The sequence below is a fragment of the Dipodomys spectabilis genome, unplaced genomic scaffold, assembly GCF_019054845.1.
Source record: "Dipodomys spectabilis isolate Male_0828 unplaced genomic scaffold, ASM1905484v1 ptg000157l, whole genome shotgun sequence".
In the NCBI taxonomy this organism is placed as follows: domain Eukaryota; kingdom Metazoa; phylum Chordata; class Mammalia; order Rodentia; family Heteromyidae; genus Dipodomys; species Dipodomys spectabilis.
The window spans coordinates 18,227,163-18,243,223 of record NW_024870834.1 but is presented as its reverse complement, the minus strand read 5'-3'; the positions used below and the strand labels follow the sequence as shown (position 1 = coordinate 18,243,223).

General features: G+C 47.3%; 1 protein-coding gene across 1 annotated transcript in view; it reads left to right on the top strand.

Moving 5' to 3' along the window:
* Positions 1-247: 247 nt before the first annotated feature.
* The window catches only part of Esrrb (estrogen related receptor beta), a 171,377-nt gene continuing 155,563 nt past the window's right edge, over positions 248-16,061 (top strand). The window contains exon 1 of the mRNA XM_042692831.1: positions 248-486. The gene's annotated coding sequence lies outside the window, so the exon portion shown is untranslated. The remainder of the gene's footprint in view (positions 487-16,061) is intronic.

Genomic DNA, 16,061 nt, shown 5'->3' with positions numbered 1-16,061 from the left:
CTCCTGCAGAGCTCCTCCCTCCCTCTGGGCAGCCCATCACTCACCAGCTCTCCTGTGACCCCAAGTAAGGCTGCACCAGGAGAGAAGCCATTGTCTTTCACTCCACCCCCCCCACACACACACATACCCAGCCCCGATCCTCCCCCCACCCCCAGGGGAATGTCACTCCCTCCTTTCCTCTGCCCGTCCCCCTTCGTGGCTGTGGAGTCTGCATGGAACTCCACGAGGTGGGCAGTCCAGAGCCTTCTGCTGCTCTGTTTAAGATCTGGTTATGATTGTGGGATTTTTTTTTTTGTCAGCTGCCTGTTATATCAATCACGGAGTCGGGATCTATTTATAGGTTGGGAGTACTGTGTCCTTAGTCACAAAGAGACACAGACAGGGGACTGTCAGCTGGTGCTGGAGGAGCCGAACCACTAGTCATCGGCCACTGGGACACCTGAGGGTGACTTCCGCAGCGCCCCGTCCTCCAGCCAGCCTAAGCATGTAAGTAATGCAACTTCTCCCTTCCCTCCGCCCCAGACCGCCCTGCGCCTTGCTGTCCTCCTCTCCCTCCCTCTCCCTCTCCCTCTCCCTCTCTCACTCTCTCTCTCTGATAAAAATATCTCCTCATGCCTGCTCTTTCATCCCGGTTTTCCATCCACTAAAGCACCCCTGCGTGGCGTGGGGAGGAAAATGTTGCCCCTTTCAGACAGTCACGGAAGGTCAGAGGGTGTCAGAATGGCTGGTGGGCCGGTTCCACACACTCATTTGGAAGCTATAGGCTCCCTTTTATTTGTATTTGTTTTCGCAGAGAGAAAGTAAGTAAATCAAAAGGGCAAGGGAAGTCTACACGCGGCTCAGCGGGGTGGTTATGTCTCCCAGCGTGAAAACTTTTCTTTGTCGGCAGCTCTAGCTTTTGGTGAGCTTGGGTAGGTGATGGAGGGGGAAGACTGGGGGTTCTCGGGGACAGGTGGTGATGAACGGGGGTCTTGCCAGACTTTGGGGTCACCCTGGGAGCTTCCATGTTCTGAGAGAGCTTTCATCTGTTCGCGTTTTCTATAGCATATCAAAAGCAAAAGATTGTGTTCCCTTCACCAAGATACAAGTTTGCTGTGGGAAATGGAGATGACGAGGCTTGCTGATCGTGTGTTGGCTCACAGATTTTGGCCAGCTCACTCATTGGGTGTACTTTCTTAACTCTGAAAGGCAAACTTGGGCAGGGGAGAGAACCTGTCAGGAAGACCGAAGGCAGGCAGGTGTAGAGAATGCCGAGTACATCACTCTGCAGGAGAAACTTAATATTACTGAGTTTTGTCAACGCTGGACTTGTTTCAGGAAATCCCAATGGTCTGCAGGCTCTGTGTGTGCCCATGAGGGCTCTGGAGGTGGCCCTCTCCCCGACCCTGTCCCCAGGCCTTACCTGCCACCAAGTTCCTATAGAATTCTGGGATTTGGATGTCTGCACAACAGGCAATATTAACCAAGAACCTTGCACATGAGGACACTCGATGTATAGCATTTATGCAATAGTAGCCTTTAAACTTTGCAAAAAGAAAATGCAATGGTGGTTAATGTATACTCCATCTAAACTAAATATGTCCCTTTCTAAACAGGGATTCTGTTTACTGATATAATGGTTACAGTGCTGAGAATTTGTTCTTTATTCTCTTAGGAAAACAATATCCTAACAAAGAAAATCTTTCCAACGATTTAAAAGCATTAAGCAAAACAAAGAAGCCTGAATTAGTTTGGGCAGGGACTAAAACAGTAAAATGGTTGACAAAAGTTAAAAACATTGGCATATGGACTAGGTTTAGAGAGGCAATTTGATCTTATTTTCAGTTTAGCTTTTAGGAAAGCTTTGCTTTTTCTTGGTTTTTAAATTTTTTTCACCTGCCATTTATTTAGCGTTAATACTATCCTTAATGTATTTGTTGCTTTGAAGGGACCAATGAGGGTGAAAATTAGAAAGGAACTGAGTGTCAATGGCTTATACCTGTAATCCTAGCTACCCTGGAGGCTGAGATCAGAGGATCACAGTTCCAAGCTAGCCCAGACAGGAAAGATAGTGAGACTTTTTTTGGGTCCGGTTAGGGGCCTGAACTCTGGGATTGGGTGCTGTCCCTCTTCAGCTCAAGGCTAGCACTCTACCACTTGAGCCACAGCGCCACTTCCGGCTTTTTTCTTTTTGCTTATATGGTGCTGAGGAATCGAACCCAGGGCCTCATGCATGCAAGGCAAGCACTCTACCACTGAGCCACCTTGCCAGCCCCGATAGTGAGACTCTTATCTCCAGTTAACTACCAAAAAGCCAGCAATAGAGCTGTGGTTCAAGTGGTAAAGTGCCAACCTTGAGGGGGAAAAAAAAACCCTCAGAGACAGCATTCAGGCCTTGAATTCAAGTCCCAGGACTGGCACCAAGAAAAGAAAGAAAAAGAAATATAGTCAAGATAGTATATTTACCAGTAAAGAAATTAAGAATAAGGAGTAAAGGGGAAGGTGGGGGAAGGAAATGACACAAATTAGAATTAAAATCCAAGAAATCCAGAGAAAAGTGACTTATACATATGAATTACTGTTATTATTCCAATTCCAAGGCCTCTGTGTGTGTGTGTGTGTGTGTGTGTGTGTGTGTGTGCGCGCGTGCGCGCGTGTGTGCGTGTGTGTGTTTTAAATCTATCCTGCAAAGGTTTTCCCACAATAATGCTGGAGTGGGATTTGGTGGGTTATTGTTAATTAAAGCTCCTGCGAATCGAGTGATTGAGACATTGTGTTTAGCAATCTGTGCAGTCCTCTGTTTGCAAAGCTGAACTTCCACGACTTTCGGGGCTCAATGGCTTTTTAGAGAAAGTCTGGCATTTTTTTAACCTTTCAGTACAAGAGCACATCCTTTTCTTCCCTTTCCTCCCCAGCATGTACGGCAGGGGGGGGGGGGGGGTGGCTGGCTGGCTAGGCTCATGATTAAATGCAGCAGAAGAGAGTTTTTGCCTTCCAGAGTCAGCTGTGGTCTCAGTAAGGATCCAGAATATTTGTTGGACCATGTAGGCAGGAACTGCCCCTTCTCTTAGCTATCAGTGGGTGTTTTAAGATGTGTTGGGGGCTTGCTTGATGAAGTGATGCTCTGGCTTTTATCTTCACATTCAGGATGTATTCCTCCCCCCTCCCCATTGGACTTAGTTTTAGAGATACAGTTGTGAGGGGAACTTCAGTACATTTGCACAAGGCAGCCTTTGATTATTTAGTTTCTGCTTCAATAACGATTAATTTTATGTGGTCTGAGCTCCCATCAAACTCATTTTTTTTTCCAAACTGATTTCTTAAATGCAATTGGTCATGGGGCTGCCTGTGACTTCGTGTCTGCAGAATCTAACCCCTTGCGATCTGTGGTTGTTTATCTTCTGTGCATGTAAACGAACATTCCTGTGCTGCATGCACCGTTGTTTTATGGGGCCTCCCTCCCAGGATCACGCAGGAATCCAGCCCTGACCTCCTCCCAAATTGAGAACAGCAGGGCCAATGAGCAGGTGCGCTGGAATACAGTGAGCTCAGGTGTAGCACCATCAATCTCCAGGAAGGAGGAATCACAAATACCTGGAAAGGGCTCCCCTAACTCAAACAGTTTTAGCTAGCTGAAGTCTCTCCAAATACCCCATAAATTAAAAAGGGGGTGCAGCTGGCAGGGTGTTTAAACCAAAGACCATGGCATAGTTGTTTCTCTTTATCATTGCACGTCTACAATATATCTGTCCATCTTCTTCTTATCTCTATTTTTGCATTTCATTATCCTCCCCCTCTTTCTCTCACTCCTTTTTCCCCTCCTCCTCTTCCTTTTCCTGGCCTTTCCTGAAAAACACATTTCTATCTGGCACAGAAAATAAACTCAGATTGTGGGTAGTTATGTTAATCTAATTCAATCCTCAGCGGGTTAAGAGTGAAATTCTAATAGTAGAGCTGTTGAGGGCTTTTTTGTTAATGGCTTGGGGATTACATTGAGTTAAAGGCTCATTTCCTAATCAAACAGAGAGGGAGAGAGTGACTCCGAATATTTATGAGTCTCCCAGTGAGAGTTTAAACATTCAACTCCAAAAGCTGGGTTTCTACCAGAGGAAAGAGTTAAAACCCCTCAGGGCTGCTGAGGGAGAAAAAAAAAATTAAACCAGTTAAGCCATCAGCACATGCAGGCTGCTGTATCACTTCTGCTCAGCAATGTGCAAGGCAGGCTGGACCTGGACAGAGTGGGGAATGGGTTCACAAAGCAAAAATGGAAACACACTGCAGTCAGCTAAAGTGTTCAGAAAAAGCTCCTCTTCCACCCCAGAGTAGACTGGGGTCTGCGCTCACCGGTAGACCCTGGGTCTCTGTGCTTTCCATACCCCAAATCAAGACTAGGAGATAAAGGATGGCTTCATTTACCAGTAGCTAGAGAGTTCCCTGCTCTGTCCTGGAAATGGGGAGAATTCTATCCAAAAGCCCTTGTGGTCTCTCATTGGATTTCAGGTGCCTGGTCCTCTAACTCTGCCTCCTTCCTCTAAAGATCTCAACGCACCTCTGGCTCCTGTCCCAGTGAAAGCAGGTGAACACCTCCCAGGTCGAGAGGGAAAGGAACGAGGGAGAGAGGGGAGAGAGGAAGGAAAGGGAGAGAGAAGGGGAGGAGGAGAAAGAAGAGATGGGAGAGAGAAGACACAACTTGGCCAAGGTCAAACAATGTTAAAGCCAAGCCGACCGAGGTCAGGAGTGTAGGCCCAGGTGAGCCTTCTGGCCCTGTCTCTCATCATTCTCTAGAGTCCAGTGGAAGAGAGGGAAAGCTGGAGCCTTGTGGCTGTCAAACAGGCCTGGCTCTCCTGGGATGAGGTGTTCTTTTCCAGCTTGGAAGGAAGAGCAGGGGTCCCTGATGTGGGGACTAGGAGCACTCTGTGGGCACTTGTCCTCTCTTCTGCTTCTCTTGCTTGGCCTTTGCCCCTGCTTCCTGAGTTCTGGGCAGGCAAGCACCAGGCAGATCACTTGCTATCCATCGGCGGCAGAGCTCACAGTGCTATGCTGGCAAGCCCTCCGACTAGAAGGATTTCGAGCTCTAACCTGCTGTGGGAGAGCAGAGGAGGCAGTGGGGCTCTGGACAACATCCCCAGGTCAGGGAAAGGCCAATGCTTTCCTACTCTGTACAAGTCAAGTTTGATCACAGTCTGGGTCCTGGTTCACATTCATTCCCATAAGCACATTAGTCCCTGGGTCTCTCAGTCCCTCCTGCTGCACCCCCTCACAGTCCTGGCTGGAAAGATGGACTTCTCTCCTCCTCCCTCTTGTCAAGACTGCTTGACAAACAAACCCCCAGAGCCAAAGAGACATCATCCGAGTTCCTGTAAGAAATGTCCTCTTGCGAGATGCCTCCACTCCTGAATCCTCAGCGCCTCATGTGTGCCTCCCTGTAAGAACTCACCTTCTGTAAGGCCATGTGTCCTTCTCCTCTATTCTCACTGAGAAGCTCAAAGCAGGGAGAGTGGGATCACCTATGAATGCCCCCCGCCCTCTCACCCTCCCTCCCCGCCCCCCCCCCCCCGCCATTTCTACCCTTTCTCTCACCTTGCAATCAAGAGAAAACTAAACACTTCCGTTGTCACTACCTCCCTTTTGGTTGTTACTATTGGTCTTAGACATCCTCGGGGCCTAGGGCAGAGTCTGGCACATACTGTGTGTTCAACAAATGTGAGCAAAATGAGTGGCAGCATCACCTCCTAAGCATAGGAGCTCCACACCATGAAGCTCTGTGTGTCTGCCAGCCTGGACTGCTAGACCAGCTCACGAGCCCTGACCATGGGCCCTGTCCCTGCCCTTTCCTCTCCTTGCCCCTCCTGTGTCTGCGTTCCTCTGTTGAGAGAAAGAGAGAGGGAGAGAGAGAGAGAGATCTTCTAGTCAATCCATATTGCATGAATCTTCCCAGGACTTTCATCCTATTCAGTAAAGAAGCTTTGTCTAAGTTGATGTCAGATTTAATTGCTAAACCGGGATCTCTCCTGTGACACTTTCCCTCATTTGTCATGGCTCTCTCCTCTCCCCTTTCTGTGTGTACCCGCTTCCTCTGGCTGTTCAGACTCTGTCAGGCCCGTGTTCTGGTCCCTGAGGTGCACATAAGAGGGAGACCTTCTCTCTGAAGCCTTCCAGAGTGTCTGCTTCCATTAGCACAGACAAGGCCTTTGAAAGGTGTCGAGTTATGAACATCATTTTAGGTCCCAGCTTCCTCCCAGAACAGCATTTCAGTGCTCATTTAGAAGCCAGGGCATAAAACAACTCAGACTGCCAAGGGTTAAATGATAGCAAGAAAAGTCTGGGCATCTCTTGGGGACTCGTGTCTGGCTGAGACAATTGATTAGCTTGGCTAAGCGATCTTTCTAGCAATATTCAGGAGTGAAATTATTGCTGATGAGGCTTTGTGTGGGTGTGTGTTGTAGGGTCTCTGTCAGGATAACGGAGAGGAGAAAGGTGTCATGGATTGTTTGTTCCTACATCACTTTCAAGGAGGGACCTACTGCCCCTTGTGTATCTGAGCTTGTGTACAATTGTGGGCTTTGTGTGTACACAAGTCAGCTGGAGAAGGCACAGTCAAGGTTGTGGAGGCTTTCTTATATCTTCTCTTTGCAACTTCCTGGGAATATACATTTATTTTGGTCATTTGTGTGTGTGTGTGTGTGTGTGTGTGTGTGTGTGTGTTGGTACTAGGGCTTTTTGCTCAGGTATAGCGCTTTACTACTTGAACCACACCTCCACTTTCTGCCTTTTTTCTGGTTAAATGAAGATAAGAGTCTCTTGGATTTGTCTGCCTGGGCTGGCTTAGAACTGCAATCCTCAGTTCTCAGCCTCCTGGGTAGCTAGAATTACAGGCGTGTGCCACAGGCATCTGGCAATACACACTTTTTTTTTCTGTGTTTTTTGTGTGTGTATGTGCTGGTACTGAGGCTCAAAATCAAGGCTAGCCCTCTACCACTTGAACCACCGCTCTACTTCCAGATTTTTGGTGATTAATTGGAGATAGGAGTCTCATAGACTTTCCTGCAAGGGTTGTTTTCAAGTCACAATCCTCAGTCTCAGACTTCTGAGGAGTTAGGATTACAGTTGTGAGCCACAGATGCCCAGTTTCTACACTTACAGAGTGAACACTGAGGGGTTGGAGGCATGGCTCTGTTGGTAGAGCACTAGCCAATGAGTGAAAGCATCAGGTACCAAGTTCAAATCCCAGACTTGGACCTTAAAAAAAAAAAAAGAAAGAAAAAGGAGAGTGAACACTGAAGTCAACTAGAGAGAGACTCTAGGTTGAGTGAGGTTTGTTTCCATCCAAAGAGTTGAGGTGGCCAGTCAGGTGCAGAGAAGGAGGCAGTAATGAGGTAGCCTCTGCTCTCCAGCGCTATGCCCTTGGCCAGCACCAGGGGTTATGGAGGACCTCTTGGGCCCTCCAGCTCTAAAGTTTACATGCCTGCAAGTGTTGTCTATAATGGACTCAAACATAACATAATAATGAGAAGTCAGCCGATGCCCTTCCCAGCCAAGACTGTGGACTCTGATGCCACTTTTCCTGTACTTTGAGGCCTTACCGCCTTTGCCCTTTGGCTTGTTCTCTGTTGTTCCCTCCCACACCCCGCCTCACCATCCCGAAGCATCATAGGAGTTAGTGGAAACCTTGTACGGGCTACCTGTTTGGAAACATGGGTCCAGGACTTTTGCTTTGTGTTTAACTTGTGGAGCTGCTACTTTCAACTTTCTGTCTGCTCATTGTGCCTCGCTTTCTCACCTTCTTCACTCAGCACCTGCACCAGGCTTCCATGCGTCCCGAGAGACCAGAGGCCAGAATCCAGGCATCCAAGGCCAGAGGCTGTCATGCCAGGTGTCTAGTTTTGCTCAGTCCTCTGATGTATCCAAAAGCAACAGCGTGGTTGGGGTGTAGCAGGGGTGATGCCTTGCATCAACCCCTGCGGGTCCTTGGGATCACTGTAGCTAACATGCTTCCTCAGCTGGCCCAATACTCTGCATCTCAAACTAGAGGCATGGCTCAGGTAGTAGAGCACCAGCCATGAGCAAGCAAAGGCGGTGAGAGTACAAGGCCCTGAGTTCAAGCCCTGGTACCAGAATGCACAAAACATATGGAAGAGATATGAAAAGTTCTCTGAAATGGAAAGATAGCCAACTCCCTGCTGAGCCTCTCCTAGGATTGGTGCGAAGCGCAAATAAAACCAGAGAAGAAATATTCCTTTAAAACTAGAAATGGCTTACCTGTTTCATATTAAACCCTGAGGGTGACTGCTAAGAAGCCATTTAGAGCCAAGCCAGGGGCCCTTCGTCTGCCTTGTGCCAGCCCTGACCATGGGCAGAGTTCCTATGGCTCTACCTTACCCCCAATGAAATGGCGGTGATGACAGCACCTCTTTTGTGAAGTGGGGAGGATTCTGGGAGACCCGTGAAAGTCCTCTGAGCTCACTGGGGAACAAGCTGGCAGTGCCTCTGCTGTGGGGTCCAGCCCAAAAGTTCAAGGCTGAAGAAATCTTCAAAGTCTTTACATGCCTCTTGAAGTCTCTCTGGACAGCTGACAAAGATGGTAGAAGATACTGCTCTGGAGGTGATTTAAAGTCATCCTGGAAGCCAGGCGCTGGTGGCTCATGCCTATAATCCCAGCCACTCAGGTGGCTGAGATCTGTGGATAACTGTTTGAAGTGAGCTGGGGTAGAAATGTCTAATTCCAAATTAATCAGCAAAAAGCCAAATGTGGAGCTGTGACCCAAATGGTAGAGCACCAGCCTTGAGTGAAAAAGCTAAATGAGAATGCAAGGCCTTGAGTTCAAGCCCCAGTACCAGCACAAGAAAATAAAGACACCCTGGTCCTTCTGTGTAGCTCAGTAGGGTGAGGAAACAGGAGTGTCTTCTCACTATCTGTCTTGGAGTTGGGGAGATCTGCTGAGCCTTTAACCTCTCATGGAAATGGCCTTCCCCTGCCTAGGTGTACGGCTATGAAAGTAGGAAGTGGGATTTTTTGGTGTTGATCTTCCTTCCTTCCTTCCTTCCTTCCTTCCTTCCTTCCTTCCTTCCTTCCTTCCTTCCTTCCTTCCTTCCTTCCTTCTTCCCTCCCTCCCTCCCTCCCTCCCTCCCTTCCTTCCTTCCCTCCTTTCGCTCCCCCCCCCTCTTTCTTTCTTTCTTTTTTTTTTGTCAGTCGTGGGGCTTGAACTCTGGGCCTGGGCGCTGTCCCTGCACTCTTCAGCTCAAGGTGAGCGCTCTACCGCTTGAGCCACAAAACCACTTCCTTGCTTTCTTTTTTATTTTTTTGTCGTGTGTGTGTGTGTGTGTGTGTGTGTGTGTGTGTGTGTGTGTGTGTGTGTGTGTGTGCGGTTTGAACTCAGAGCCTGGGCGCTGTCCTTGAGCTTCTGTGCTCAAGACTAGCACTCTACCACTTGAATCACAGCTCCACTTCTGGCTTTTGGGTAGTTCATTGGTGATAGGGTCTTGTGGGCTTTCCACCTCAGCTGGCTTCAGACCGTGATCCTTAGATCTCAGCCTCCTGAGTAGCTAGGACTACAAGCGTGAGCCACCACTGCCTAGTTTAGGAAGTAGTTTAAATAATCAGTCTCATGTCACCACAGCGGAGTCTCTCTGTCAGGCCAATTCCATTTCCCCGTGTAGAGCAAGGGGAGGTGAGTGCTTGCTTGCCACATATTTTGATTTCAATGCACAGAGTACTTAGCACAGAAAGAAGAGGAGGAGTAGGAAAGGACAATTTCTGATGCCTGTAAGGAGGGCTGATTTGTCTATTTCAGGGACTTGTAGAACGGCAGCCATCATATTCTTAGGGGGAAATTCTGCATGCAGGCTTGTGACTGGCCTGAGTGTTTGTGTGCACGTGTGCACGCTCAGGGTATTGTGGTCAGCCATCCATGACTCTCTTCTTCCCTGTGTCAGGCTGAGAGTAATCTAGAAGGAATGTGTAATTACTGTTCACTCTGGGGTACTCAATTGAGAGCACCCTCATGTAATGACTCTTGAGCTAATTCTGCCTTCAGTTGCCCACCTGCTGTTGTTCCGCGGGCAGTCAACGGGAAGGGAGCCTGGGGGAAGGTGGCAGGATGGATCTTAGTCTCTGGGACTTCTGGCTTTTCTCTTGGGCAACAAATAGAGGGAGCTGGCATCATTCTTGTGGAGAATCTTCGCCCAGTGCTCTGTCTGGTGATAGAAGTTTTAAAGCAGAGCCAAGTATTAATCTCAGTAGATCAGTTGGACAGTCAGTGGCATCCTTGGGGAAGGATAGCCAAAAAGATTTTTAAAAAAACTTTTAGAGACAAGAAGATACCATTTGCCAGGCACTAGTGGCTGGTGCCTGTAATCCTAGCAACTCAGGAGGCAGAGATCTGAGGACTGCAATTTGAAACCAGCCCAGGCAGGAAAACTTGTGAGACTCTTATCTCCAATTAGTCACCAAAAAAAGCCAGAAATGCAGTTGTGGCTCAAGTGGCACTAGCCTTGAGCAAGAAAGCTCAGGGATAGTACTCAGGCCCTGAGTTCAAGCCCTAAGATTGGCATGTGTGTGTGTGTGTGTGTGTGTGCGCGCGCGTGCGCGTGCTTGCACACACACACACACACACACACAGAGAAAAGAGCTAGTAAGTCCATGATGAAGGAGGGGACAAAAGAGAATAACATTTATAAATATTGCTTAAAACATGCAAAAGAGGCCACTCATCACCTAGAAATCAGACATAAGATATGCGTGGGAGTGAGGATCTCTGCCTGTTGGGAGATTCTCTGTGACCACCTGCGAGGAGTATCTGTTTCTTTGGTTTCCTCTGGTCCTGCCTTCCTTGCTTTTGACTTATTTGGGGGGTAAATTTGCCTAATTCTTTAAGGTGGAGAATGAGGTCAGGGAGAGAACAAGTGGATGCATTATAATTAAACCCATGGAATCTATTTGCTAAAAATATCAGAAATCTTACCTTGAAATATGACACGCCACTGATGTGGCCGGAGCCTGTTGTGGAGGCTACTGAACTGTTTACAGAAATAAAACTGAGTTCTATAACAGCCTATTGAACAATCTTCTATATTAGCTTCCATTGTGTTATAGCTCTGTGCAAGCTACTTCATCTCCCTCTGCCTCTATTTCTCTGTCTGTTAGAGGAATGGGTGGACAGGTGATTTCCCAGCATTCCTCTGGGGCGAGTCCTGAATGTCTCTGCCCCTGCTGGTCAGTGAGCTCTTGTTCCACAGCTGTCTGTATGTCCACATGCCCCATTCAGAATTAGGGCCTGGGGCTCCATCTATCTACACAATATGCAGCTGTGACAGGGCACCCAACATGATTTGAATGCTCTAACAAAAGAAATGGTGCAGGTAGATGCCAATCCAAATCTACTACTTGGGTAGTAGAGACGGTGGCTTTATTTATGTCACAAGATTGGCCAGATGTTCTTAGTGCCGTTGATTTCTTCCTTTGGAGACACCTCTGATGGGTCAGTAGTGGAGGGTTTTAAACAAAACCATGGTGTGGTGGTGGCTCAAGCCTGTAATCCTAGCTACTCAGGAGGCTGAGATCTGAGGATTGCAGTTCAAAGACAGTCTGAGTAGGAAAGTCTTTGAGACTCTTATTTCCAATTAGCCACCAGAAAACCAGAGTATTGTGGCTCCAAGTGGTAATGCTCTAGCTTTGAGCAAAAGAGCTCGGAGACAGTGCCCAGGCCCTGAGTTCAAGCCCCACAATCAACAAAAACAAAAACAAAAACAAACCATGATGTGTACAGGGAAATCTCTTAGTAATAATATGTTAGTGGGGCTGAATTAAAGCCCTTGGAAAATATGATTTAGGAAGGATATTTCCTACTGGACACATCTACTTTTTACATGGCCAATCTCCTGTTTCTGTGTTTTCTTCTCTATCATACTCTATTAATTTAAAAATATTACATCTGGAGACTTGCTAAATAAAGAGTCCTCAGAGCCCAAAGTATTCCTCATCCAGTTTCTCTGTCCCTGTGTGCTCTCTTATAAAGATTTTCTTATTTTTTTTTATCAACTGGCCTTGATTTTTTATCATTAATAGCTGTGTGACAATTCTCTGTTCTGTGTCTAACTTATTTCTAAAATATTCTCCCCTAACTCCTCAAGTCTACCTCTACTGGTTTCTGTGCCCCTTTTCTCTCCTGTCTTTGCCATTTTATAGAACTTATAAAAGCGATTCCTTTATATGTTAGACCCTTGATCTCGGGCCTTCCCAAGTCCTCCAGCAAATTTCCCAGAAGAATGATACTTACTGTCGGACTTCCACAGTTCAGGTGGTCTTGGGTCTCTGTCATTTCCATACTGAGCCTGGGGACATGCTTTGTTCTCCATCCCTAAAACCTCATCTTTTCTTCAACATTTTCTTTCTTCTTTCCCATTTTCACATTGGGGATGAGCTACCTTGTGAAATTTAAAGCTTTAAAAATTCCTGTCTTCCTTTGGCTTTGCATGGGAAAAGCTTTCCACTTTTTTGTGTCCCTAATGATCATTTCTCCCCATATGAACTCTACCACTGCTGGAGACCTAATCTGCACACATTCCCTTACTGGTTGCCACAGTGTTTAGCACTCACCTTCTTTTTCCCCATACACATGTGTGCTTACTCTTCTGATGTGAGAGAAGGAAAGAGGACTGTGTTTGAAGATCTTTGATGTGCTAGAAAATTTTCATAGCTTATCTTTTGTACTAATTGAACAAGGGTACTTATTATGATATTTCCATATATGCCTATAATGTTCTTCTTATTTTTTAATTTGCAGTACTGGAGTTCAAACTCATGAGCTCAAACTTACTAAGCAGGTGTTCTACCACCTAAATCACAACCCCAGCCCTTTTTGTTTCAGTTGTTGTTATTGTTTTTGAATAGTCTTGCATTAATCCCCATTCAGGGATCTAGACTGTGATCCTTCTATTTATGCTTCCTGTGTACTTAGTATAACAGATGAATACCACCATGGTCTATTAGCTGACATGGGGGTTCCTTAGCTTTTTTCCTGCCTTTGAATCTCAATCCTCCCAATTTCAACCTCCAGACTGGCTGGAATTGTAGGTATGAGCCACTGAGCCCAGCTATATAAGTGGTTACATAAACTAACTTAAGTAAATTTATCTTTCTTATCCTTATAATAGCTGAAAAATAGAGATGTCCCAATAATACAGAAGGGGGAACAGAGTGAAGGCCCTTCCACCATATACTGCAGGGCTGAGTGCAAGCAAGCAGCCAAAAAACCCACGAATGCCCGTGGTCTCATTGACATAGACATAGAATGTGGTCCAACATCTTCTGAGTTTTCATCTGTTAATTTATTTGCTTTGAAACATGTGGGGTATTGCCCTTAGCAAACCTGTCTGAAAGGGATCTCAAAACTCTAGCTCTTATTCCCTGAGTGTCTGCATCCTTGTAAATATTGCAACCCAGATGCGGCTGTCCAAGCCCTCTGCTTACCATCCTTAGCGTTGCTTTGCCACTCTCACTGTCCAGCTTTTTTCAAAGTCGGCATTTTAAGATCTATACAGAGGAGCTGCTAGGCATGCTGGGGGAAGGCAGACCTCAGCTGTGGGTTAAACAGGTGGGCTCAGAAAGCTCCTGTGTGGTCTGAAGAGCACTCAGAAATCCTGCTCTTGTCATTTCCTGTCCTATGCATTAGCACCTTCTTGCCCCCATCTTGTTTCCACTTTGGATTTGAGATCTACCCAGAAACAAATCTTTCATTCAATTATGGTTTGGTTTTTTTTTTTTTTTACCCCCAACTGCAGTCTTTCCAGGCTTTGTTTTTTCTGGTGACTCAAAACTGGTGATTCAAGCTAGGTGTTCGGGTACATGTCTGTAATCCTACTTACTCAGGAAGCTGAGATCTGAAGATCAAAATTTGAAGCCAGCCTGTGCAGGAAAAGCCCATGAGATTCTTTCTCTCCCCTCCCCCTGAATTTGGAGTATTTATTAAAAGGCGGATAAACTGCGTGGTGGACTCCTGTCTCAAAGACAGCAGCCCCAGATTATTATCTCCAATTAACCACCAAAAAGCCGAAAAGGGAGCTGTGGAAAAGAGATGGTGCCCAGGCCCTGAGTGTGAGCCCCAGTACTGGCACAACAAACAAACAAACTGGTGGTTCATTCATCATTGCTTCCACTATTTCCACCATCAATGTCATCCTAACCCTTCTTGAGGGGCTGTGTGCCCCTTCCTCTTCTGTGGGCATTCTCCACCTTAACCCACTCCCTACTTGCTTATGGAGGGATCTGGGTGGGGGAGGTAGCAGCTCAAGCCACAGCCACAGCAGGGGAGGCTGGACTCCTTACCTACTCTCCTGTGACTTTCATCTCCTTTTGATCCACCCACCTTGGCTCTTGGGATGCTAATCACATTCCCAAGGAGAGTCAGACTATCTCTCCATCTTGGATGGAGTCCAACATGCGCTCACTGTTTGGGACAAAGTATTTATCCTCTCTGTGTCCATGACCCTCCACGTACATGAGTTCACCAGGATCTGCTGTTCCTCTGGCTTCCGTTCTTCTCCAGAGGTGCTCACAGCCAGTTACCTCTCTCCTGCATAGCAGGAGATCAGGGGGAACAGGAGATGCTGGGTGATGTGGTGATTGCCAGTATTTAGCATTTGCCCCTTCTCCCTAAGCCACGGTGTCACCTTAAAACTTTAGACCATCCAAGATCCTTAGACTATTTACTAAAGAAGTACTTTACTAAAGAGGTGGTGGTGGTTGTTCTAGTTGGTGGTGGTGATCGTGGGGCTTGAACTCAAGGCCTGGGCACTGTCCCTGAGCTCTTATGCTCAAGGCTAGAACTCTATCACTTAGAGCCACAGCGCTACTTCTGGTTTTCTGGTGTTTGAGACAAGAGTGCCATGACCATTGCTGTCCGGCTGGCTTTGAGCTGCGATCCTCAGATCAGTCTCCTGAGTAGCTAGGATGACAGATATGAGCCACCAGCATCAGCCTTGAGAGAGTTTTTTTTGTTTGTTTTATTTTTTCCTAATATGACAACTTCTCTTGGGGACTTTCACCTCTTGGATTTTCTCTCCAATATGAGTCTCTCTTTATGTAGAGAGATTGTTAACATTCTCCAGCAGAATGGGGCAGGCTCAGCTATGTACTGCTTATAGAATCGTCTGGTCTGCACTGTGGTATAATGGGATGAACTGCAGGCTGTGTTGGCTTCCTAACTGGTGGCCTTGACCCAGGGCCTGGTTCTCTAGACCAGCGTGAGCCAGAAGAGGCCAGTAGTGCCCTCCCAGATTCTGAGCCTGTTGTAGGGTCAGAGCAGCAACTTCCCAAGATCAGGTTGGTCTTTGCTTGGTGCCTTTTTGCCTGCCAGGGGTGTGTAAGGCTCTCTGCCAGGTAGCTTTTCTATCTCCCTGGTTTGCACATTCTGCGATCACCCTGCAGTTTAAGAGTGGCTCTGGGAAGCTGGAGGAGGTGAGTGTCTCAGATCTGCTTCCCCAGAGCAGAATCTGATGGAGATTCTGGGCAAGAGTGGTACAAAGGGCAGTGCTGTCTGGAGAAACTAGGCAGGGGTAAGGCAAGAATGAGTACAGGAGGATGCCAGTCATCCATGTGGGTTCAGCCAAGGTCTTGCAGAAGCCTAGTCTCCTGAGAAGTTTAGGAGCCTAGACTATACCATAGCCTTTCCTGTCTTCAGACAAGGAGATGGGCCAGTTCTACTCCCCACCAATCAGTGATTGGCTAAGCTGCCCCAGGTGGATGGAGAGGAGGGCAGGCGGGGATTTCCCAGGCCCTTGTGGTCAAGGGCATATTCTCAGAAGGCAGCTGCTGTTAGCAGCTGGGGAGGAAGAAGCATTGTGGGAACATTGGAGTAGAGCAGAACACCCCACATCTACCACAAGCCAGCAGGCCAGAGGCACACATGGACTCATTCCCTTGGTGTCCACTTAGGCCCTTGTAGGAGTCAGCCCTGAACTTTCCCAGATCTCCAGGTTGAGCCCCAGGTAGAGCCATCATAGGGCACCAGGACCCTGGGTATGAAAATCCCTGGCCACAGTGATGGTGACAAAGAATCTGAAGATGGTCAATGAATCAATGAATG